Source organism: Malaclemys terrapin, chromosome 16 (assembly GCF_027887155.1).
Source record: "Malaclemys terrapin pileata isolate rMalTer1 chromosome 16, rMalTer1.hap1, whole genome shotgun sequence".
NCBI classification, from domain to species: domain Eukaryota; kingdom Metazoa; phylum Chordata; order Testudines; family Emydidae; genus Malaclemys; species Malaclemys terrapin.
Window position 1 is genome coordinate 28,780,154 of NC_071520.1, and position 6,000 is coordinate 28,786,153.

The window sequence follows — 6,000 nt, forward strand, 5'->3', positions numbered from 1 at the left end:
CCTCTGAGTGCGACCCCTCCCCATCAATTAAAACACATTTTTTTTATATTTAACACTATTATAAATGCTGGAGGCGAAGTGGGGCTTGGGGGTGGAGGCTGACAGCTCGTGACCCCCATGTAATAACCTCACAACCCCCTGAGGGGTCATGACCCCAAGTTTGAGAACCCCTGGAGTAGATTATCTCCTGGCCTTAAAAGCCAGGATTCCAGGAAAAAATAGAGGGGTTATCAAATGGCAAGAAAAAACCATGGAGCTGGTAGAGTTTTTTTCATCAAAAATACAGCCCCACTCCATTTTATTTTTACTATTATTTTATTTCTTATTTTATTTCATCCCATTTTATTAACAAAACAATGCAGATTTTCCTGTTTTTCGAGCAAAACCACTTTTGCTAAAATATTTCTTTCTTTCTTTCTTTCTTTCTTGTACAAAGTCTTCAGTTTTACCCAACATGGTGTTTGAAAAACCAACATTTTTCTGCCTGCCAGTTTTTTCATTGAAAACTCGCAAAATTTCCAAAGGACAATTTAGGAGTGGGGGAGGGGGACGGGACTGCAAACAATAACTGTCCCTCTTTAACCAGCTCTGACAGGTGAATAATGAGGACGAGGAGACTGATGAAGAGCCCCTCAGGGCACCAGTCGGACTCATGCCCCTGGTGCCAGGTGCTGTACAGACACAGAAGAAAGTTGGCCTCTCACTGCTTTGCCCATTCTCAGTGTGCCTGGGAGCTCAGTGGCTGCCCTGCTGCGGAAGGAGTAGCACATAAGCCATTCAAATATTCCCCCTTTACTATTAATTACCAAGCCTATTGAGTACCCAGCAGTGTGGTGAGGTTTTGTAACTTGGTGCCAGGGAAAGGTACCGGTTTGACAGCCCTGGAGTCTGTCAAGCGCAGAACAGCAATGCAAGCGCCTCCCTACCCCGCTTGGCCAGCCTCCTGACAGCCCACATCGGAAGGACCTGCTCTGCATGCACAAGGATGGCTCACGCTATGTGCCATTTAGCCCCATGTCTCACAGCGAGACTGTCAGTGGAACTGGACTGAGCTCCAACCAACTCATTGCACACAGGCATCTAAAAGCCATCAACTTTCTGTCACGGCCAATCCTAGCTGGATTAGAATCTCAACTGGCCATGTGTTCGTTTCACTGAGGGCAGAAGTAGGATCTGAACTGGGAACCTCAGATGCTCCCCCTAGGGGAGTATGGAGTGAAATGGCTGTGTGTGCACACCACTGCCACCTACTGGAGATAAACAGAACTGCTTAACTGGGTGTCATAAACCTTATTCCACTAATACCGAGAGATGATTCTCCCTTGGCTCGAGGGACAGCGAGCTGTGCTTTTAGAGAAGGACTATCCGTGCTCTAGCCCGACTGCTGTTGTGACGTTCCAAACGGCTCCAGCACACAGCACAGTGGCAACCATGAAGTCCTAGGCAGCCATACACTTTTTTACGATCGATGGGACTATTTCGCAGGCGGCTGGGAAATAAGATTATGGATCCATCCTTACCCGCCCAGGGCTACAGCGTTTTATCTCTGCACTGAGAAGAGAAGCCGCCATTCAGCACAGAGTTTCTCCGCGATTTATCTGTGAAACTCCCGGGCGTTTGGGCATAGGGAACAAAACCACATAAAGAACTAGAAGCTGCAGCTGATGATGCAAATAAATGTACAGAGGAAGAGAAAATCCATTCCCCAGGCTGAGGAGTTATAGATTACTTAGAGTCAGGAGCAGATACTTTGTGGTGGGGGAGATTCGCTGGGTTTTTCAGTTACCAATCAATCCCTGGATTTCGGAAGCGGCACTGGAATTTTTCTTCCCCTGGCATTAGCATTGGAACGTCTCACACGGGCTCCTGGTACCATTCTAGCAAATGTAAATGACACAGACAGGCCACTGCAAGTTGATTTTTTCCTTCGCTGCTATGTGTGTAAAGCTGCAAGAGCCACAAAGGTGATTTCTGGCTTGGGGGGATCTCTATCTGGGCACTTGTGCTGTGCCCATCATCACAGAACTGGCCACTTTTCCAGGCCTGTTTAGGAAAAATAGGCGGTTATTTAAATTTAGCTAAAATAACCCCCCATTTATATACTACTAATAATGAAAATATCTTCCATTCAGAAGAAGTAGGTCTCAGGGTGCTTTATCTACTGAACATACACGTAAAGAGGGACCATCTCACTCAGCCCTGGATTGCAGCCACCTCTGGGATGAATTGTTCTAGGAGGGGAAGTGAGGAATAAGGTATCCCATTGAAGTGACAGGGGAATGTCAGAATGTAATCAGCTCAGTTGTGATTTAGATAGAACACCAAGGTTAGCACAGCGAGGGCCAGATCCTTCAGCTGGTGGAACTTGGCATCAAAGTCCACGGACTTCAGTGGAGCCATGCGGCTTTACACCAGTGAGTCACCTGGCCCCTGCTCTTGTGCCCTGCTCAGGTCCTTCCCTGTACTCATCAACGAGGATCACACAGAAATGGGGTGCCATCTTTTAGGGTTGCTTTTGCCCAGGCTGCTCTCTCCATATTATCGATCGTGTGGGGTCGCTTTCAATACTAGACAAACTGAAACACATTGATTTCATTCAGCCCCTCTTCTCGCGAGCTAGCATAGTGATCAGTAATGCATTATTGATCATGCACCAGGAGCTGAGGCTATGCAATTGTAGGCTCTTAGGATTAATAAAAATGTACCTCTTGCTGAGATGTAATTCCTTGTGTCTTTGTCTGTCTAAGTTTAAGTCTTATCCCTCCATTGTCTGCAGAGCCTGCATTGATTCCCAAGGTGTCTGATACCAGGGCCAACAGAAATTTAAGAAGCCAGCCTGGTGAATTCTGCTCCCATTCTTGGGCCCAGGTAGAGAATTTCCCAGAGCAATTCTGCCAATTTCAGCCTATTTTGCAGGGGTGCCGGGCAAGTGAGGATCACGGCCTGGAGTTAGTGAGACGCTCTGGGTTCCGGCGGGTTGAAAGGCGCTGCCTCCTGTAACCGCAATAGCATTGCCATGAACAGCTACGGACTCCATTGCGGAGCAGGGAATGTTGTACAAGCCCCACCAGCTCAGAACGCCTGTTATAGCAAGTGTTGCAGTACTTCAGCCGACTCCCACCATCTACGTGAGGTGGCCCTGCAACCAAGCCACTGTGGACAGATCAGTCCCTCCTGGGATAATGGAGACTTGAAGCCAAATTCCAATAAAAACAAAACTCAGGTATCTTTGGCCCAACCGGGCTTCAGCATCCAGCCCCCTTCCTTGCTGCAGCGGCCTGGGTTACCATCTATCAGTAGGTGCCTGTACTCTGGTCAACCCAACAATCGAGTCTCATCCCACCCGGTGCAGTGGTGCCTGCCAGCCACCAACCGGACTGTCAACAACCCGGTCAGTGGTGCTGACCAGAGCCGCCAGGATCCCTCTTCGACTGGGTGTTCCAACTGCCGGACCTTCCTCCTTTTAAATCCCACACCCGCACAGGCGTTGTGGGTGGGGCTAATTGAACTGGGATGATTGGCCCCAGGCCTCCTGACCCTTAAAGAGGCAGGCCCAATTGTTACAAGTGTTAGCACTAGGCCCCAGGCTGTCTCTTTACAGTGGTCATGGAAGGAGAGTCTGCCCAGAAAGTATCCAAAGGTCCAGGGATTTGGCATGGAAGGAGGCATAGAAGCGCGAGAGGAATCAGTATTTGATGTGGAATATTATCAGCAGTAATTTGCAGCAAAGGAATGTAGAGTAACGTTCACTGAAGACATTGCTGGTCTTAAATACTTCAGCTTGGTGTACTGCCGAAGGAAACTTCCTCCAGTGATTCGGTATCTGGAGTCTATAGGAGTTGATGACAATAATGCTGCTCTAAAGGGGTTCAGTTCTGACTCCATTGAATTCAGTAGCAAAACTCCCATTGACTTCAGTGGGGCCGGTATATATAGCACCGTTCATCCAGAGGGAACAAAAAGCCCTTCACTTCTTATCAGCCTGCAGTCCTTACACATGCAGAAGATGAATTAAAGTCAATGGGGATTTTGCTCGAATAACAACTGAGAAAAATCAGAGTGAAGATCTCAGGATTTGGTCCAATATACATTAATCATTTCACCCATCATCGAACTGTGGCTAGCTCTTGGGTGGACCTAAGCAGCTGTTCATGGCTCACAGAGACACTACAAATGTCAAGATCCCGTGTTCATTAACTTGCATTTCCCCCTTTTAAGCCAAGGAAGGTTTTGATTTTAGGAAGTGAAAGGGGCTCGGAGTTCTCCCTTGCTCTTCCCTCTCCGAACTACATTGCATCCATCAGCTACAGCTCCCAGCCACGTCATCCCCAGACTTCCCAGTCAGACCTTCATTAGAATATTTGTATTTTCCCTGTCAGAGGAAGTACTGGCATCTCTAACCTTGCCGCGGGCCAGAGGCTGTGATGAAGCGGCACATGGACCGGCCAACTGCTAATGCTGCACTTGGGTTAACAATAGGGTATTGATTTTTAGCGCGCACTGTGGCAGTTACGTAACACTGAACACACCCCACACACCAAACTTGGAAAAGGAGAGACATGTCCTTCAGCATAAGGACAGTCTTGGACTTCTATGGCTGGGGGGTTTGAAGAGAGAGGAGGTCAGTAGGTGCATTAGACATTGTTACTGCAGTTCAAGGGTGCAGCAGGTGAAAACGCCAGGAGAAACCCGACTGACACATATTTCCTGACTTCTTCAGATATGCCAGCAGCCTCCTGTCTTTTATGGTGTAGCAGCCCTTTGAGGGCTCGTTTCCAGCTTCAGAACAAAGCAAATGAACTGCAGAGTGTCACGGAGTTATGGGCTGACGTTTGGCGGTTGGTTGCTTTTAAAACATGGTGACATTTTAGGTAGATAGCTACAATTGAAATAAAGCTGAGCTCTCGTCTAGCATAGGTCTCAAAGTGCTTTCACAGCAGGGGAAACTGAGGCACAGAGCAGGGACTGTGACTTTCCAAAGACACCTGGCAGCACCGGGAATGGAATCCAGATTTCCTTGCTCCTGGTCTAGGGCCCTACCACTGGACCACTCTGCCACGTGATTTAGGCAAAGAAACAAAAATGGATAAACAGGACACCTTGATCTGCTGTAGAGTGCTGGGTTGAGCTGTCATGCAGAGGTAGGGAGAAACATTTCCCAGGATTACATTTCATTAGAGAGAAATTCATGTGTGTGTGTGAATGAGAGAGAGAGAGAGAAAGTGAAAAAGATAATGGATCTCTTCAGGCATCTAATTAGAATGAAGATGACCAGCCCAGCTGGTCATAAGGAGGGGGGAGCCTGCTAGCACTCCTGCCATTTACTGTCTTAACCCCACCTTCCCAGATCGCTTGCCTTGTTGTACAAATGAGCGAGGGGCTGCAATGTTGTAGTTTTGGGTACCGTTTTGCAATTCCTATTGGAAATGGTGTCTTCATTTATTAACCAAGTGGAATTTTACTGGCTGTTAATTTGCAATGCACCGTAGGCTTTTGTCGTGTTGGAGAATGGCTGAAATATTCATTTTTTAAAAGACAGGAATAAGTGGCTCTAGACGTTACAGGTTTTATTCTCCCCCGATGCATTACCATTAGCAGGAGTTATCTGCATAACTCTCCCAGGCGTCATCTGCAAGAGAGCTGCTCTCACGCAGCATTACAGTAGGGCTCCATTGCTCATTCCAAGTGAGTAATAATAATAGCCCCCCCCCCAACACCCACTGTTCAGATAAACGTAAACATACTCAGCCCCCCGGGAAAGTAGGAGCAGCTGCACAGCAGTGAATGGAGCCGCATCTGTTTACACCCAGGATGAATTTGGCCCAGTGTGCCATTCTAGCTGGAAAAGCGACTCTGTAAAATTGACCTTGTTGGGTCACGTTGCAAGTTCACATGCTAAGGAGGAGTGCGGGCTAGTGATTAGAGCACAGGATGGGGCGCATGACTCCTGGCTGTTAGTCCTGTCTCCGACACTGACTCACTGTGTGACTTTGGCAAGTC